General features: G+C 43.4%; 1 long non-coding RNA gene across 1 annotated transcript in view; it reads right to left on the reverse strand.

The window, feature by feature from the left end:
• Positions 1-20085, reverse strand: part of LOC125930852 (uncharacterized) — a 41518-nt gene extending 21433 nt beyond the window's left edge. The window contains exon 1 of the long non-coding RNA XR_007460267.1: positions 19807-20085. This is a non-coding gene — a long non-coding RNA (uncharacterized LOC125930852). The remainder of the gene's footprint in view (positions 1-19806) is intronic.
• Positions 20086-21089: the final 1004 nt, after the last annotated feature.

The raw sequence follows: 21089 nt of genomic DNA on the forward strand, positions 1-21089 counted from the left end.
AAGACGTACACATCAACTTAAAGAGAAGCTCCTACCAGCCAGAGATGGGACAGTTGACACTCAATATGTTGAATAACTGCAATGGACTGAAGTATTAAATATATTTCAAATGTGGTACATAATAGTTTTAAAATTTTACTGGTCATATCTAGAGGATGCTGGACACTAATTTGTTATTTTAAAAACTATTAAATAAGGGGAAATAATCAGGCCAACCGACTGTTTACAAACTGTATCTAAGGATAACAAATGGTTGATGAGAAAAAGGATTTCTTTATAGAATATCCCAGCTAAGAAATGAAGTGGGGTGATAGAGTTTTAATATTTTATTTTATTTTATTAAAAATTTTTTTAATGTTTTTATTTATTTTTGAGAGAGAGAGAGAGGGAGAGAGTAAACAGGGGAGGAGCAGAGAGAGAGGGAGACACAGAATCCAAAGCAGGCTCCAGGCTCTGAGCTGTAAACACAGAGCCTGACGTGGGGCTCGAACCCACGAACCGTGAGATCATGACCTGAGCTGAAGTCAGATGCTTAACCAACTGAGCCACCCAGGTGCCCTGAGTTTTAATATTTTAATGCCGTAATTAAATAATGACTCTAGACAATAATCACTAATAGCTGTTGGTAACATCACAAAAAACTACAGTTAACCAGATACCATGTGCTCCCTGATGGATGGAAGTGCACCACATTATCTGAAGTATTCTTTTCAGAAAATTAAAGCTAAATGAGACCAATTCTCTAGATCTTATCACCAATTTACAGGAAATAGAGGGTTCAGAGGAACATGTTGATTGACATATTAGAATGTAATTATAAAATCTAGACTGTGGGAAAGTATACAGAATAAATGACCTGGTTTCTTCAACAAAGAAAACTGTAAAGAACCTAATTAGAGGTGGAGTACCAAAGGTAAGCAAGACTGCTGTATCCTCACGCTTGTGAGAGCATTAACTGACACAATCCCTCTGGTAAGTAACCGGTCAATATCCAGGGCACTCAGGGCTGCACAGACCCTACAGGGTAGTTCCTCCACTTCTAGGCTCAGACCTTGGAGAAACCCTTGCCTGTGGGCACCAAGAGACAGCATGGGAGTGCTCATAATGATAGCATTTGAACAGTAAGAACCCCCTGCCCAAATGTCCAACAACCACAACAGTAAAAGTAAAATGTGGTGTGTTCACAAAAAGAAATGTCACATTTCAGTGAAAAATGGGTGAACAGAGCTACCTGGATCAACATGGATAAATCTCACATCATGTCACATATATTTGGAGAATATGTACAGAATAACACCATTTCTACAAAGGTCAAAAACTTTTAAATCTAAACAATATACTGTTCAAAATCATGTGTGTTTGATGGGCTTAAAAGGCCTGACACAGGTTGGGCCTATCTATAGATAGTAAAACCATATAGAAAAACAAAGGAGTGATGGAAACAAAATTCAGCCAAGGGTTAACCTTAAGGACAGAGGATAAGAGGGGCTCAGTTACAGAACCGATGCACAGCTCCTCCAATGGCACCACCTTCTCATAGCGGTTGTGGACATATGGGTGTTTGTTACATTACTCTTTATAATATATACATAATATGTGTTTATATTCTTCTGTGTATATGTACTATTTCGAAGTCTCTTAAAGGGAGTGAACTAAATGACTAGAACATTTTCTGTAACTTAAAATTCAACCCATGTGACTTATTTCCTTCACATGCCCATTGGGAAACATAATAATAATTTTCTCCTCAAACATGGTGAAGATTAAATGAATTAGTGCACATCAAGTGCTTGGATTAGAGCCAGGCATATATTAAGTGCTCAATAAACATAACTGGTACCATTGCCATTATCTTCTTATTTACCACCAGAACTGCCTGGAGAGCGGATCTTTAATTATGATCAAGGACAGGAATTACTAAAATCTCTCACCAAGGAGGAAGTTGTCATAGAATATTTTATATTATTACTTGCAGCAAAGTGAGTGCCAGCCAGGGACAACTTCATCCCCCTCTCTCTGCCCTATGGCTGGCTTGGTTTTGACTGAAACCACAGGCTGAGCCCAAAGGCTTATGCCCCTAAGAATCATGATGTAGAACGCTGAGAACATAGCACCATGGTTTTCCTCAACAGCCAAGTATTCTCAAGGAGCATCAAGAAAGCTGTGTCCTCCTGCCTAATTAAAAGAATGTGATGACCTCATTCAGAACTGTCTGTCCAACCTGCCCCAGGCCTTTTAAGCCTGTCAGACAGACACAGTCACCACCACAACTTGGTCTTCCTCGTTTGCTCTTGACCTGCATTCTCCCCAGTCTTGCCTATATTGGACACGGAACCCTTGACTCCACGATTCCAGCTGCTGCCTCTCTTGAGGCATTTTGAACTTGGCCTTGTCTTAGTCTCCCTATCATTTCCATTACATTTCTCCCTATCAAACAAAGCTTGTCTTGCCCTATGGTGCTCTGTCTTCTGGGATGCACTGAATAGGAAAAGGGTCTCCGGTTCCAGGCACAATCCTCCTGGCTTTGTAAGATGCTTTTGGTTGCAAGTAACAGAAACTCCAAGCTAAATTGACGTAAGTTATAAAAAGACAGTCTTGGCTCAGTAATTAAAAACCACAGTAATAAGGTGCTCAATGGTGGCGCCAAAGATACAGTGTCCTCTCATCTTCTCTTCTATGCTGTTTCATCCTCAAGCTGACTCTCCACTTAAACTGCAAAATGGCTGAAAGCAGTTTTAAGGGCTACATGTTTCTTCATTTATGACTAGCAGGAAGGTGGGGGATCTCTTTATCAGTAGCTCTCAGAGGAATGAGACATCTTCTTTTCCAAAAGTCTTTAGAAAATCTTTCTTTTCATTCACTGACCTGAATTGGGTTGTGTATCCTGAACTAAGCACTATGGCCAGGGGAATGGAATTTTCTGGTTGGGGATTAGGTAATCAGAGCCTAAGCCTATGCTTTCAGAGTGGTCTCCTCTCCCAGAGCATGAAGGCTGCTGGAAGGGGCATGATTCCTCTGCTGTTTCACCCTTACCCCCAGATCCATTCTCTGCTCTGTTCTACACCTTCAGGGGCAAACTTTTCAGAGTGCATTACACCAGCTGTCTTGCTCTCTAGTTTCTAGCTGCATTTTATCCTGGGAACACCAATGGAAGATCAGAAGGTGGGAGGGGAACAGAGTGGGGGTAACTATTTTCCTCAGCTGCTCCCTGCCTTGCTCTGTCTCTGACAGAGGCCGTGTTCCTCTAGAGGGTCAACTCCTGTTGGGTGTCCCCCAATTCCTCCAGCTGCAGCTCTAGCCAGGCCCTGGTCCCCTGTTCCATTCCTCCTTCCATCAGGCCAAGGGATGAATTGGGTCTCTGGCTCTCTGCTATTGCCAGTCCCTTAGCACTCCACCCGTCTTTGTTGGTCCCATCCCACTTCCATCTCTGCAATGGACCCTTCAATATGCCCTGTGGTTGTATCTTCTGCTTCCATCCCAGACCTTGACTAGTACAATATCTGAATGAAGATTGGGAAATGTTACCAGGAGGAAGGTAGAATGGATAACAGCAAATATCCTCTGCTATCCACTATTCCTGCCCTCATACATGGATGGGAAACTAGAAGCCTTCCCTTCATTGGTGTCTAACAAACAGTTTACTATTCTAGCATGTGATTCTGCTATGGATGACATACAATGTCAATAATATTTTAAAACATACACACACATAGTAGGAGTCCTGTCTCTTTCTAGAGAAATGCTCTCATCATTCCCTGAGAGCAAAGGACTTGCTTCAGGAGCTCAATCTCAGGCAGAACAACCCTCAGATCTTCACATCTGGTCTTTCTGCCAAAAAATGGTACCTGATTGCTGATAGCACATTTCAGTAATCAACTGGAAAACAACAGACAGGAAAATGGGGGAGAGAGAGTGAGTGGACAAGGACTCTCCGACTGGAACAGGGCCTAAATGGGTGAGTTATCCCACAAGAAATGCACACTTCACAAGGCTCCTGGTTACTTGACCAGACTTCAGCAATGGTGGCAAGTGTCCCCTCATTATCGCCAAGCCCTCTGAGGCTGTGACCCTGGGGAGGAGATCTTATGCTCAGAACAGCACCGGGAAGGTCAGGCTAAATCAGTTTTGGGGAGGGAGGCTTTGTATAGGAAAAGGGGTATAAGATATGGGGTTGGGAGCCTGCTACACAGGAGAATTCCTACTGGGTAGAAAATATTGCAAGATGCCCACATACAACAGGGAAAAGTGTATTAAATCATGTAAAGGGATGGGCTCAGGACTGCAGAGAAATCCTATTCCAAAAAGTTACCATTCGGGAAAGAATGAGCCCTTGCAACCGGTCTAACTGGTTGTCAACTAAGATGAATTGAAGAGGAAAACTGCTGGGCTTTGTCATGAGGAATGTTCGTGTATGTATACACGTCTGTGTGTATGTGTGTGTGGGTAGGTATGTGTGAGGTTCCCCGTTACAGATAAGGTTCTCCTTTCTCCTCTCACCTCTTTGTAGTTTCATGATCGTGCTTTACTGGGGGAGCCACCTACATCCATTGGACCCCATCCTGACAGCTTGGGGAAGGACCTGCACACCCACACAGGGGCGAGCACCTGGCGTCCCGCCTCATAACAGCTGTTCCAACCACGTAAGAAGCATGGGGGTCACCGGTCATTCTCCATGAGAACAAAGGGCCAAGGATGCAGAGATAATTGTATCAAAGGGATTCAACTTCCTAGATGACCTCATTCCAAAGATCTGCAGAGCCCAGATAAGCATCACAGGGCTCAGGCAGAGGGCCCCTCCAGGGAAAGAAAAGGGACAGGAAGCTGACTTTCCATAGTCTGCACTGCCTTCCTTGACCAAGATACAGGGCACCTGTGGCCATCAAAAGTCATGATGCCTCCCCCCAGCTCCCGCCAACTCCACAAGAAAGACGAACGATGGTCACATCACCCCCAGTGTAAGGACTCCACTGAACCCACAAGGGTCCCCTAGGGAGCTTTTCTGTCTGTGTCCCCGGCCATACATTTCTCTTATTTTCATTCAAATAAATTTGCATGACATTCTTGAAAACGTTTTCTTTCATATTATCAGAATATACAGCATTAAAAATAGTAAAAATAGGTCAAAAAGTGGTACATTTCAGAATATACTTTTTGAGCCTAATAGCTATAGTTAGCAATACAGAAAATTAAATGATGTTTCTAAGCTTTTATTGATTCAGGGTCTAATCATTTTTCAGCCCTTTCTGTGCCAGACACAAATTCAAGCCCAGGAGACAGGAAGATAAAACATGTCCCCTCTTCTGAAAAAGCTCACAGATTTGTTAGAAGTCACAGATACTTAAACAAATGGTTATAGGAGTGCTACAAAGTAATTTTATCCCTAGAAATTCTACTAATATTATATAACATAATAAGCCAGAAGACCCATTTATCAAAACTTTGTTTTATATTTTTCAGTTTGGCCCCAGAATTTGTTATTCAATACTCTTACCCCAAAACAATCGCCTTGTTTCAACAGAAGCTTATGCAATGATGGACAGGTTCTAAACCTGTGCTGTCCAATGGCACGGCCACTAGCCACAGGTGGCTATCGAGTCCTTGAAATATGGCTGGTGAGACCGAGGAACTGAATTTCAGAATTTAATTTTAATTAATTTAAATTGAAATCGCCACCTGTGGCTAGTGGGTACAGTGTTATATAACACATTTCCAGCAGATCTGGTCAGATTTACTGAAACCCATGAAGGTTAATCAACTGAGAGTAAAATCAAGTAACACATCAGTGGGAATGGCCAATGAAGCATTAATGAGTCAACTGCCTGCCCACCTGGACTCACTTGGCCTTGAAAGTCTGGAAGAAAATGAGCCTGTTACTCAGATGGGGCAGGAAACGGGGTAGGAAGTGTGACCCTAATGCAAAGCTAAGTGGCTAAAATGGAGGTAGGAGGCACGAACAAACCAGAGCAAGTTTGGGGAGGGGAGGGCGGGGAACAACACAAAGCTGGTGAGTGTCAAAAAGCAAAATTAAACCAGATTCGAAACCCACGTAAAATGTCTTAACATTTGGGATATTAGGGAACTCGATTAAATGCAATCCCCAAACCACCCCCCTTCTATCAACAAATGTTTTTCTAAATGCTTCCCATGTGCTCAGCACCAAGGGGGGTTATTAAGAAATCTATATTTAACATCAGTCTCTGTCTTAGAGAGGCTGAGGTTTTTGCTTGAGACACCAAACACACACACACAGAACAGTGAGAAAACTATACGAGACAGTATTCAGTAGAGCACTGAATTGTACTTAACTCAGCCTCGCTAAGGCTTACCTGTAAAGGGTAAGCGCCCAGGCTGGTGAGGAAGGGAGCGGGCAAGCGAAGGCTGCGGTCACACCGGGGTCTTCGCTGAGAAGAGCTTTGCCACCGGCTCTGTGCAGCTCTCAGGATGAGTTCAGGTTAGTCCGGCCTCCACCCACCTCCAGCAGCATCCTTCAGCACTCCCACCCCACCCTGGATTTTACCAACACGACTAGCAGTTTCGCAATGTGCATGCCACCTGTCGTGTTGAGCCACAGTATAGGCAGCAGCATTGGTGGACCCTCCAGGGATGACCAGCGCCAGAGTCACAGGCCTCGCCTTACATCCTAGCTTCATCAAGTCCTAGGTGGGGGACTCCCAGCAAATCCCTTAATCTTTCTAAGCCTTGGTTTCTTCATACATGAAATCAGACTAATATTATCCATCTACAGGGTTTTTGTGATGATTCAATGAGACAAGCTTACACAGAGCTAATTTTTTTAAACTGCTTTTCATACTTTACCTGGCAATTTCCAATGTATCTTTTAAAAAAAATTTTTTTTTAACATTTATTTATTTTTGAGACAGAGAGAGGCAGAGCATGAACAGGGGAGGGGCAGAGGGAGAGGGAGACACACAATCTGAAACAGGCTCCAGGCTCCGAGCTGTCAGCACAGAGCCCGACTCGGGGCTCGAACTCACTGACTGTGAGATCATGACCTGAGCCGAAGTCGGACGCTTAACCGACCGAGTCACCCAGGTGCCCCCAATGTATCTTTTTAAGATTGGTACTCCCTGTCCCAAGAAAGCTTGTCTGTCTGGAAAATAAGGGAAATTATGCATTAGGTCCTGTGTAAAATATACCGGAGTTAGAGACTCAGAACTCCTGCAATAAAGTATATAATGGGTTATCTGAATGCTCTTGTGGTAGAGGTTTTTCATTTATAATATGGCATAAAATTACATTTATTTTACTCTTTTGTTAATACTTTTTTTGGGGGAGGGGCTAGGCAATAAATATTTTCAGCTGCGACTGAACAAAAAAATGTACATGTTTGGGGAGTCTGGGTGGCTCAGTTGGTTGAGCATCCGACTCTTGATTTCTGCTCAGGTCATGATCTCACAGTTCATGGGACTGAGTGCCACATCAGGCTCTGTGCTGACAGCACAGAACCTGCTTGGGATTCTCTCTCTCCCTTACTCTCTGCCCCTTCCCTGCTTGTGCTTGCTCTCTCTCTCTCTCTCTCTCAAAATAAATAAATGAATATTTTCAAAAATGTACATGTTAAATGAAAAACTACTGGATTTCTGTGCATTAAGAAAGTTGATGTATATACAAAGTGCATAAGATCTTTGATAACATTTACCATCCACTGTTGGGTACTGGTGACATCTCCGACCACATTAAAACCAGACAGAAATCTACTGGAAAAGTTCCAGCCTCTATTTCAAAAGTTAGAACTATTTTTAAAAGGCTATGCCCCCAACTGACAATTTCACATATGCAGCTGCAGTAGGAGTGTTTACATATCACTCTGTGAAACAGGACTTCTGATTTAGATCAAATGACTATTCGTCTCAATTAATTTTGCCCATGTTTATTCCAGGTCCATACATACAAAACGTGAACTGATAGCTGTATGTGTGTTGGTGATGTTTGCAAAAGAAGAGCTGTCAAACAGCTGCATGAAGCCTTGTTTATATTAGAGTCCTCTGATGCTTCAATAAGTCCTCTGATAATTAATTAATTCTAATAATGGTGTGATTTTTTTCTTCCCCATACAATTCATGAAATCAAAGTAAACTGTTGGAAGTTTATTCACAGGTAAAACATCTGACATCGTTGGGTCTACTGTGTTATAAATTCAGCTCAAAAGTTCAATATTGAAGAAAAAATGTGTTTCTACAGTAATAAAAGGAACACAAATTTTGTTGGGGGCTTAGGTTTATGGAAAAATAATGTTCTTACTACATTAAGAAAGCTATAGAGCAGGATGTACTTGGAAATTGTTGTGGAGCACATAATTCATGATTGTATCCAAACAACTGTGGTATTCCACCAAAGGAAACAGAAAAACATCATTGTCAAAAGTTACAAATGTTTCACTGGGGCACCTGGGTGGTGTAGTCGGTGAAGTGCATGACTTGAGCTCAGGTCATAATCTCACGTGTTCCTGGGTTTGAGCCCTGTGTTGGCTCTGTGCTGACAGCTCAGAGCCTGGAGCCTGCTTCAGATTCTGTGTCTTCTTCTCTCTCTCTGCCCCTCCCCGACTTGTGCTCTCTCTCTCTCTCTCAAAAATAAATAAACATTTAAAAATTACAAATGTTTCTATATGTGAACAAAGTAACTAAAGTACAAAATTCTTGTGACAGAGCTTGTATTAAGTATCAGATCACCCGTCTCAAATAAACCCCATGCATCAATAGCAACAAAAACTTCAGTTTTCTGGCAGTACACATTTTCTTCCTTTCTCTGTTGCCCATCAGCAATCTGGTTTTAGAAATGTTGAGCCTTTGAATAATAACTATTTTGTAAATCACCCTACGTGTCCTGGAATACTATTGAATTCTTTTGAAATAATTCCTTAAATGTTGGTTGCATTTTGATGAAAATCAATTGGAATCTTTTAATAAATTATTCAATAGATGGAGCACAAAAAAAAATTCAGGTTGTGAAACTTTTTATGAATCGTAATTATCTAAAACAAGCTTACACAGGGACAGATTGAATTTGTCTCTACCCAAGGAAGGGAGGAAATGAAGAAATTAAACCTTGGAGCTCAGAGGTATACACTATCTTGATTTGTGAGAAAAAGCTTTTGATGAAGCTCCTATTTTTAATTAGGATCAATTTATATTCTGTACTAAAATGGAATTGAAAAGGCCTGTAATTTTACAACATCTAACTTCAGTGAAATATTCAAAAGAATCATAAATAGCAAGAAATTATTTGCCAATTCATGCCTTATAAAAATATTTGTTGAATAAAGATGCTCTAAATGGCAGCAAAGACATACACTGTGATGTTATTTGAGCTGAAATATTAACACATTCTGATTTGAAACATTAGAATGGAGACTACCCTCTATTTATCTGCATTTGCTCGGAGGTTACCAAATAATTCAGCACTTCTAGAAAGAATATTTTCTCAATTAAAAGTATTTTGGTCCGGGGGCACCTTGGTGGCTCTGTCGGTTAACTGTGTGACTTCGGCTCAGGTCATGATCTCATGGTTTGTGGGTTTAAGCCCTGACATCGGGCTCTGTGCTGACAGCTCAGAGCCTGGAGCCTGCTTTGGATTCTGTGTCGCCCTCTCTTTCTGCCCCTCCCCCACTCACACTCTGTTTCTCTCAAAAATAAATAAATGTTAAAAAAAAAAGTATTTTAGTCCACAGAGAAGGATCTATTTCAAATTATTATAAAATGCAAGTGTAAATAATATGGCAATTTTACTTTAAAAATAAAAATTAAAAAGACATTAGCATGAATACATTCTTCCAAAATGCCAGGGACTTAATACAATAGAGACAGATATGACTGAAAAGCTGATTAAAGTATGCATGTTTTTATGTACAATATTACAATAATATGTACACTATGGCATTTTGCTTATATTTTCTTAATATAAAAGTTTATTAAAATTTTTGCTTTATGTATGTGAACATTTTTATTTTTTAAAGAGAATTTCATTTTTATATTCATTTTTATAAAGTTTATTTATTTTGAGAGAAGGAGAGTGAGCACATGGGAGGAGCAGAGAGAGAGGGAAAGAGAGAGAGAATCCCAAGCAGGTTCCACACCCTCAGCAGAGAGCCCGTCTCGGGGCTTGAACCCATGAACCGTGAGATCACAACTGAGCTGAAACAGAAAACATCATTATCAAAAGTTACAAATGCTTCACTGGACACTCAACCCACTGAGCCACCCAGGTGCCCCTATATTCATTTTTGAAGAAAATTATCTATAGCTCTACCACTGTGCTGAAACTAATTTGTCAATAAATAATTTCAACAGCTATGTAGTTTTCTTTATATTAAGCCCCCATTGCTTAGGTGTGCCAGGTTGGATAAGTCCTCAGTTTTCCCCAGCTGTAGCTCACACCAGCCTTCTTCATGACTACACATCATCCTTTCCCATTCCACCGGGACTGCCTTGATTTGATGTGAACAGCAAGGATTTGATGTCACTGACTCAGTATCCCTTTACTTATTGTACCATGTGCCAGGCACTGGTTAGCTAATTTAAATTTATTTTTTTAACGTTTATTTATTCTTGAGACAGAGAGAGACAGAGCATGAACGGGGGAGGGTCAGAGAGAGAGGGAGACACAGAATCTGAAACAGGCTCCAGGCTCTGAGCAGTCAGCACAGAGCCCGACGCTGGGTTCGAACCCACATACCGCGAGATCGTGACCTGAGCCGAAGTCGGACGCTTAACCGACTGAGACTGATTAGCTAATTTAATCTTTGTTAGCCTCTGAGATGGGCATTCTAATTATCCCCATCTACAGATGAGAACACTGAGGTGGGGAGAGGTTAAGTAATTCTACTATGGTTCCACCTCCTAGACAGTGATTGAGCTGGGCTCTGAGCCCAGGCAGTCTGGCTGTGGAGCCCATGTCTCTAACGACTACCTCATGTGGCTTTCTCTCAGTAAATACCTGTGGAATAAATAAAAACAGGAATGAATGAATGAATGAATGAATGAATGAACGAACAAGCAGCAAGAAAGCAATGGCAATCGTTGTCAGCAATTGGTGAACACATCACAGTGGGAGGAAGTGTCTAACACACAACTCCATATTCAAAACACAGCTGAAAAGCTTGGAATTATAACCAGCACTTTTCAAGGGAAAAGGAATTACTGTAAGTAAACAGGATTGTTTACTCAGCACACCAACTGCCAGGATGCAAGGAGTCAAGAAAACAAACATGCTTTCTCCCCTGCTGATAACAGGGACCTCTTCGTTTTGCTTGTTTACTCAGACTCTGATAACCAGGCACTCTCTGGCTAAAACAAGGATGTTGTGTGTCCTGTCCTGCAGGGCCCTGGATTTTGGATCCAGCCCCACTGGAGGCGGCCTGGCCTGTAGCTGGTGCCTGAAGGGCAGGAGTAAAGCCCTGAAGAGCTCTTTCTCACATGTCTGGGATTGGAAGTGGGGGCTGGTAGAGTGTCTGAGGCGTCAGGAAAGGAACTAAGGGTGAAAGCCAAGAGAGGAATGTTAGACTGATGTGCCTTTGACAGAGTTGAAACCCCAGGAAAGAAAACTGTCACAGAAAGGAATATGGTCTGGGTGGGTTGGGCATGGTGAGTTTGAGACATTTGGAAATTTGGTTGGAGAGATAGAATGTGGAACACTGAGAGAGGGCTGGGGTGCCCTGGGTGACCTCTTGTCTCAGGGGTGTTGTTAGAAAGCAGGTGTAGAGGTGATGGAGACACAGGTCTCCTCGGATGGAAGAAACACAGCATGAGAAGACATTGCTTAGAGAAAGAAAAGCAATAACCACTGTCGCACCCAGATAATCCCGATACTCTAAGCCTCTGTCAGAGAGACAGCACTCTGATTTCGCTTCAAAAAAGAATTCACCCAATCCTGCTTCTCCCATTTTCCCCAGGTTTTTCCCCAATAAATCCGAACTCAATTCTGTTCCAGTGTCTGCTTCTTGAAGGACCCGAACATACTCCCCAAGTCTCTGAAAGTGACACTCCTTTTCTAAGAGCCAGAGAAAATCCTACTGTCAGGTTCTCTGGTTACCTTCAGGAACCTAGTACCCAACATTAATGGTTCATCGATTCACTTTTTCAATTCATTATTCGTTTGATGAACCGCTTTGATAGGTTTTAGTCATGTCAGGAACTGTGCTGGATCCTGGGGATATCACGGTAAATGAGGAACACATAAGTGACCATCTTGTTTAGGCAACTTGGAAAATGAAAGGTCTAAGGAGTCCATGGAGGAAGAGCTCTCTCTGGGTGTGACTGAGACTTGAAGCAGTATCTTCTACCTGAAGCAAAAATCTACAAAATGACCATCCCAGTAGACTGAGAAGACCTTCAGTTTCATGCAACGTAAGTCCTCTGCTTCTGTGCCCCACACTGTGCTTGTGAAGTTACCACCACTGGCAACCGCTGGAGGAGGCCAGCAGCACATCCGTGGCAAGACAATGGTACAGCATTGCCGACTCCCGTGGCCATCTAGGGGTTGACATTGCCAGCTGCCTTTTATACTTTCAGCTCCTTCTCCTTACCCACCCCACCCCCCAACCAAGAGTTGGGCAAAACCCTCCTATTTGGCTGGAGCCGCCATGAATTTGGTTTATAGAAAGTCCCCCCAAATTCATCCCAGCTGAACAAGCTCCAGGTCGGAGAAGCCGCTGACCAGGAGCTGGCATCCAATGGAAGGTGGAAGGTCACATGGAAGCCTGCAGGAATGGGTCAAAGGAGTCCTCATGGGTCGCTGGCCAGCCCACGAGGCCATCTCTGTGAACTGGCTCTCAGGGGGATGCTAACGCCCACCACCCCTGTCCCCCCCAACATCTGACTGATGCAAGGAAGCCAGAGGCCACTACAACCTCAGGAGCTCTGGGGAAGAGTGGCCACAGAGCCGGTGGGGCCTGTCCAATGAGGTAGAGCCCCTCTCATGACTGTGGTGCAGGGCAGGGGCTCTGGGGGAGGTGGTGGTTCGAATTCCAACTCTGCCATCCCTGACCTATGACAAAATCAAGTCCCTTACCTTCTCCAGGCCTCCATTTCCTCTGCTACAAAGGAGAGACAGTGGCTGCCCCTATCTCATCGGGCTACTGGGAGGATTACATGAGGTAATGTCTAGAAAGCACTTAGCACTCTGCAAGGCAACTGGAGAGTGTGTGACCACCACTAGTTACTAGTATTCTTGTATGCCTGGCTCCAGCTGCTACACTGGCCTCAACAGCCTCTAACTCTGTGTCATTCCACTCTTACCTACTTCCTTATAAAAAGACAAACTAAAATATAAACCCCTTTCCACTTTCAGGAAGGGTTTTCTGAAATTCACACCCATCAGGGCCAGTCCCATGGTAGACACACTGCTCAAACTCGTGGGGCAAATGGCCCATAAGCCCCAGACTCAGCTACTGAGGGGTCTCTGCTTCGTCCACTCACAGCAACCCTGGGAGAAGCATGGGCCCCAGACAGAACAATAGGATGGATTGTTCGTCTGACACGGATTCCACCTGTGGCCTGAGCAACAGGTTTTGCTCATCCTGGCTCTCTGCCACTTGGGAAACGAAACCCTTTCCGGAACACTTGCCGTTTTGTGGGTTTTCCCCTGGAGACGGGCTAACTGATTTCACCTAGAAACTTCGTTGATGAGCTGTGCATTGTACAGAATGTATCCCTGTAAAACCTGATGGTTCACGGCTCCCTAACACTCTTCAGGGTGAGTGGGGACGCCATGGTCCCTCCCCCTAAACTGACAATTGGACACTCCCCCACAAAGTGTGCATTTTCTGTCCCCTGAGCCAGCTCTGGGCTGTCCACTCAGTGTGAGGTAGCAGAGAGAATGGGAAAGAAAAAAAAACGGCCCTTGTTTCTGCTGACAGGTTTGCCTTAAGAATCTGGAAAGGGAAGCTGGTTGCAGTTTGAGGGCCTCTGAGCCGGGTTGGGAGCAGGGGCTTAAGGAGCTTCCCGGACCCTCCTGCTGCATGTGTTATCAGCAAGAGTGATTGCACACCAGTTCTGCAGATGGCTGTAATGCCCTCCTCGTGGAGGAGTTCTCCTGGGGGAACAGCTTATTCTGGAGCCTTGGAAGAACAATGGGAAATCTTTTCCCATGACCTTCATTTCGCTCATTTTAAATTCCATTGTACTTGTAACTCCAGATAAGAGGGACTGATTTCTGCAACTCTTCAGGGAGGACGGCTGGGCCATCACCGCCCCAGCCTTCCAATCTTTCCCTGCTCTAGTCAGTCGGTGGCGCTGGGATCCTCAGGCAGTTGAGTGAGAGCCAGGCAGGAACCAGCCGGCAAAGGTGGCTATAAATACTCCTCTTGGCTGCTGGCCTCCCTTGGGAGCCTGCAGCTGAGGGGCGGGCCGGGGAAGCACCTGCATCTCGTCAGGGCACATCCGCCCCCAGGGCCAGGCTTCCTCGCCGCCCTCCGCCTGGGGTGGCACTTTCCGTGTACATTTTCCCCACTCTGAGGAAGCCGGGTGGTAACCTGGCCTCCCAGCTGAACGCCAGACTCCAAGTGGCTAACCCCCTTTAAACTCAAGAGCCTGAGCTTCATTTCCACTGGGGTTGATGGAACTGAATAGTGGAGGGTAAAATGAGGAAGGAGGGGACAGGAAGAAAGTAAAGGAGCCTCCTCACAGGATGATTTTCTTCTCCTTATTTCATTTGTGCGAGGAAGCTGGAAACAACCAGTAATCAGTCAGGCCTCCGTCCCCCCATGAAGTAGAGAGTTAACAATTTTAAAAATTAGTGAATACCTCCCCCCCCCCTTTTAAATTTTATTTATGGGCATTTTAAATAACCAGAAGCAAGTCACAACAATAGCTAATGGTCAGTTGTAAATGGAATTTTGTGCCATTGTCATTCAAAATGAGACCTTAAGAGCCAGGTTCAGAAGAGAGCAGAAAGCATTTAAAAATTCATTGGATGATCAAAATAAAAAGCTTCTGCACAGTGAAGGAAACAATCAGCCAAAGTAAAAGGCAACTGACTGAATGGGAGAAGATATTTGCAAATGACATATCAGATAAAGGGTTAGTATCTAAAATCTACAAAGAACTTATCAAACTCAAACTCAAAAACTAATCCAATGAAGATATGGGCAAAAGACATGAATAGACACTTCTCCAAAGAAGACATCCAGATTGCTAACAGAAACATGAAATAATGCTCAACATCACTCATCATCAGGGAAATACAAATCAAAACCACAATGAGATACCACCTTATACCTGTCAGAATGGCTAACATTAACAACTCAGGCAACAACAGATGTTGGTGAGGATGTGGAGAAAGAGTATCTCTTTTGCACTGCTGGTGGGAATGCAAGCTGGTGTAGCCACTCTGGAAGACAGTATGGAGGTTCCTCAAAAAATTAAAAATAGAGCTACCTATAACCCAGCAATTGCACTACTAGGTTTTTATCCAAGGGATACAGGGATGCTGTTTCAAAGGGACACATGCACCCTAATGTTTATAGCAGCACTATCGACAATAGCCAAAGGATGGAAAGAGCCCAAATGTCCATCGATAGATGAATGGATAAAGAAGATGTGGTAAATATATACAATGGAGTATTACTCGGCAATCAAAAAGAATGAAATCTTGCCATTTGCAACTACATGGATGGAACTAGAGGGTATTATGCTAAGTGAAATTAGAGAAAGACAAATATCATATGACTTCACTCATATGAGGACTTTAAGACACAGAACAGATGAACACAGGGAAGGGAAGCAAAAATAATATAAAAACAGGGAGGGGGAAAAACATAAGAGACAAATATGGAGAACAAACAGAGGGTTACTGGAGGGGTTGTGGGAGAGGGGATGGGCTAAATGGGTAAGGGGCATTAAGGAATCTACCCCTGAAAACATTGTTGCACCATATGCTAACTAACTTGGATGTAAATTAAAAAAAATAAAATAAAAAGAACAAAAAAAATTCATTGGATGACAGTTCTCACACTCCGGTGAACTGAAGAATCACCTAGAACCCTTGTTCTACATACAGACCCTCATGCCCATCACCTGAGACTAATCCTGTATGGCTGGGCCTGGGCCCCCACGTCTGCATTCGGGTCCATAAGGAAGTCTGACTTGGAGAAGCAATGCCCAAAGGCAGTAGTTCATAAAGTGAGGGCCCCCACCAGTAGCAACCAGCCCCCAACAGTAGCATTTGCTAGAAACGCATATTCTCAGGCCAACTCCAGACTTAAAGAATCAGAAACGCTGGAGACAGGGCCCAGTAATGTGTTTTAAACAAATCCCCAGGTGATTGTGAAGATTGAGAACCCCTGATCTAACAGATTTACTTTTTATTTTTAATTTTTTGTTTATTTATTTTTGAGAGAGAGAGACAGAGAGAGACAAAGAGCACAAATGGGGGAGACAGAAAGCGGGGGGAGACACAGAATCTGAGGCAGTTTCCAGGCTATCAGCATAGAGCCCAACTTGGGGCTTGAACTCACAAACAGTGAGATCATGACCTGAGCGGAAGTTGGACTCTTAACAGACTGAGCCACCCAGGCACCCCTCTAACAGATTTCTTACAAGCCAGGAGCACGAACCCTGGAACAGTGGTGATTCCAGCATGCAGCCAAGATTGAGAACCACCGCTCTGTGTCTGTTGGCATATAAATGTTTATATCACCTTCACAGTCCCCATTTTCTGAGCATCTACTTTTTTTGAGCCAGCGTTAGCATCAATGATGTGAAAGGGGAAGAATGTGGATCTCGTTTCAGACAGACAAGGACTCAAGGCGTGGTCCCAAATTTAACCTCCCTGACGGCCGGTGTTTTCACCTGTGAAATGGAAAGGACAATACCTTTCTCATGCTCATGATGCAAAGAGTAATGAGACGTCACTTGGGAAAGCACTTAGCCAGCATCTAGCACATTGTAGGAACTTGATTTTCCTCTGTGCCTCTCTGCAATCGTTATTTCCCTTAGTTTAATTGAGGTCTGGAATGAGATTTTTAATCTTTATAGAAATATGGCTTGAGGGTATACTCCCTAGAGAGCATCAAAAACCTCCTTTTAAAACCATCCCTCTTATTAGCATAACTGCACGAAGAGCTCGGCGAGCAATCCTGATTTTAAAGACTGGTGGCCGGAGCATGGAAGCACTGTTAATACTGCTTAACCTAATTCAGCTGCAGCCAGAGTCACTTTGTTTCATTCACAGATATGCCAGTAATGGGCAAAACCTTATAATTTTATTACTACGCTCTTGGCACAAGCACTTACTTTCTCAGTTGATCTCTCTTGTTTCTAAGATGCCACATCAACTATGACCAGTGTAATGACAGAAATCTGCAATCAACTGGTGTAAAGAAATCACTTTGTGTGTGTGTGTGTGTGTGTGTGTGTGTGTGTGTGTGTAATTCCGCTGGTGTGAACATCAGCCAGTACTGAACACTTATAAGAGAGCAGATTCAGTAACCACTCTGGCATGAAGCTATGTTGTCCATGTTTTGTATTTTCTATAATACGTAATGGTTTTATCGACCCTAAATAAGTACTTGACAATGACCTCTTCATAGATTCTAAAGATGAAGTGGTTGCAAATGGGTCTCTCCCAAGGCAATGACAGAAGCATGTGTTGTTTGCAGCATGAAGCTTACACTGACCACATTTTGTTGTGGGAGTGAAGTAAGCGTTGTCCACATGCAACGATCAAATGTTCCACATAGTTGCATTAGGATGGAAGGTCCTTTATGTGACCAAGACCTGGAACACTGTGCAGCCTGAGATGGCTAACTAGTTTATGGTAGAGTAACTGGAAGCCCTCAGGGCAGGGGAAGGTGGATATACCCAAATTTCATACCATCTAGTACTTCAGCTCTAGCTTTGACTAACATTTTCTGAGCAGCTGCCATGTGCAAAGCACATTTACATGCACAATCCCAGCTAAGGCTCACATACAGTTATCATCATCCACTGGTTTTTTAAGTTTATTTACTTATTTTGAGAGAGAGAGTGAGTGAGCACATGCACAAGGGGCAGAGAGAGAGAGAGAGGGAGAGAGAGAATCCCAAGCAAGCTCCACATTGTCAGCACAGAGCTTGACGTGGGGCTCGAATCCATGAACCGTGAGATCATGACCTGAGAGGAAATCAAGAGTCAGACACTTAACCAAGAGCCACCCACGCACCCCAACCATCCGCTTTTTATAGACTGAGATCAAAGGGCAGAGATATGAAGATATAAGCATCATGCAACCAGTTACTAGCAAAACCAATACATCAGCCCAGGTCTTCTGTCTCTAGGATAGCATTGTTCTACTACTCCATGGTGTCTCCCCAAAAGGTAAAATCAACAGTTCAGCTGTCCCCGAATTGAAATTTCTAAATCCATTTTACAGATGACAAAATAAAGACAAGACACACGGCTTTAAGAAAATGCACTATTATAAGCCATTCATTCAGCCACAAGTTATTCTCAAATAAAGACAGAGGAGACACTTGGACTGACTTGGCTCCTGATCAGGGCCCCAATATCAAGTGCATGATGTATTGTTGCCATTTTTCATAGGCACATTTCCCCAGCAGGGAAATATTTGGCCTAGAAAGAGGATTTCTGGCTTGTAGTTGCTGATTCGCTTATTCATTCATTTATTCATCCAGTCACCCAACCAGTCTTCACTCATTCATGTTTTATTTTAAGCAAGGCGACTTCCTTTATTCGCATATCTCCTAAAACAATTGAGAAAATTACTTATCCTCTTGAACTTCTTAAAGATGAAATCTGAAGTTTCTTTCCCGGTATTTAAACAGTTGCAAAAGTACTTCTGGCATGCAGTCAATATTGACAATTTAAAACAAAAGTGTTACTGTATATTTTATATGTACCTGGAGGACTACAGATACCTTAGCAGTTTTAGATTTATCATCATCCAAAATTTTAAAACACATGAATGATCTTTTACTTAAAACACATGAATGATCTTTTAGTTAGAACATTTAGTGTTCCTTTTCTTCTTTGAATTCATATTCCACTCCACTTCCCCAATTTTACCAGATTGTAATGTAGTTCATGCTTGGAAATCTCTTATTAACCACCTTAACATATCTTACATAACAATATAAATCAACATCATCTTTTAATTTCCTGTAATCTTAAGTCCTTAAAATGTGAAAATTTTCTTTTGGATTGAGTTATTACTAAAATTAAGGAACAAAATTAGTCAAAACAACCAATATATTACAGCTTTAGACAGTGCACCATAACATCTGGAGAAATGAGAAGTACAGCTTCCTTTTTGAAAGTAGAAGGTGAGCTGAGAAAGACGAACCTTTCCCATGGGATCTTCCCTGCAGGCAGGTTCTCAGGCCAATCTTATTAGGAAAGAGTACATGTGGAAGTCTAGGATCTGGAAATTAATTCCCTGACAAACATCCAATCTAACATACCCCAGCCGGAAGGATGCCCCCTAGGAGCCAAATGCACAGAGGCCCCACAAGAGACACTGCGACACATACACAGACGGCCACTGCACAATCAGATGGGTCAAGCGTTGGATCTGTCAGTGACCAGTCAAGAGACAAACCTCATTAGTAATCTGAGTGTAAAGAACTGTGAACTAGGCAAAAGATGATTAACTACCAAAAGGGATAAAAGAGAACTAACTGTAAGGTGTAGATGCAGAAACTTAGAAGGCAGCTACCATCCATGAGGCTGAAGGAAAAGTAAAGGAGGAAAGAACTTAGAAATTCAGAGGAGGATCCTGCAAGGTGGAGACGCAGACCTTGAAAAGGGGGAGAGGTTGCCGAAACAGCAAAGAAACGGTGTTGGAGGTGCTCACCCCAGGACACTGAGAGCTGCCACCACTGCAGGGAAAACTGCTGGGATCCTCTGCACCCGGATTTGCTAGCAACTGTTGGGGAAACAGAACGGAGCGCACCTTCTTCTACCTCCCGCTTCACGGCGCCCTCTATTGGTAGAGTGTACCAGGCAGGCGGCCATTAAGGAGAAATGCAAGGCGCAGAGTTCGGCTTCAGGAGGACAAAGCAAGACAAAAAAGGGTGGGTGCGCTTGGAACCGAGAGGCAATACATCAACAACTGGAGCAAGCAGGGAGAGACAATTACAGTTAACGGATTGCATGAATCCAGAGAAAGGAGAAATGACTTTTCATCTCCCCTTTCCCCAAATCGAAAGATGGGTAGACTCTACACCAGCTCCTGAGCTAACTCCTTTGGTCCCAGTCACATTTGCAGTTTATAATCGCATGCACAGGAGCAATCGCATGCACAGGAGCTCCCTTGCAGTGATGTCCAGGGCTGAGAATCTTACCCCAGGCTCACAAAATCTTGGCTTTGCCTCTGTGTGCATGCAAAGCCAGCCGGTTTTCTCACAGGCTCAGGAAGCATCGCCAGGATTCTGGAGGGGAGAATTATGTATAGGTCTTTGCGGGAGTTGCTCACCCTGACACCAGTCCTTGGAGACGGCTTTTACTGCTGAGCTTTTCCTCCTTTGATTCTTGCCCAAGTAGAGTGGGAAGGCGGGGAGGTGCCGATCATCTATTTTCATTTCTCCTATTTCTGCTCTGTGTTTTGAAGTGAAATGATTTCATACAGCCACCGAATTGGCACCAAGTTCTCCCTTTCTCCAACTCCTCTGCAGTCTTTATCACTGCAGTCAAGGAGACATTACATAAAAAAAAGTTGTGTCAGTGCCAACCAACTGTGACAGAATTTTATTTCAAAATTATTCTGTTGGCTTTCCTTGTATGAAGCTCTCTGCCATATTCTGAAAAACACATTACTCATCTCAAACATCTTTAGAAAGAAACCCCCTGAAAGGCCACATGATGGGCAGGAAGTGTACTGGTTGGGAACAGAAAGCTCAGGTGTTCCCATTTTTACCACTAACTGGTAGCATATACAACAGAAATCATTTGGTGTCCCATCCCGTCCCTCAGCCTCGCCCACTGAACACTGCAGGCTTTGGGACAATATTTGCAGTCATCAGCCTCACGTTCATGTTGCTGAGCATCATTGAGATGGATGGGGCCAAGGGAATTAGCTAAGGGAGACCTTGTCTAGACAGCCCTTTTTTATGACCTTATATTTACATTCCCTTTTTA

The sequence above is a fragment of the Panthera uncia genome, chromosome A2 (assembly GCF_023721935.1).
Source record: "Panthera uncia isolate 11264 chromosome A2, Puncia_PCG_1.0, whole genome shotgun sequence".
NCBI classification, from domain to species: Eukaryota; Metazoa; Chordata; class Mammalia; order Carnivora; family Felidae; genus Panthera; species Panthera uncia.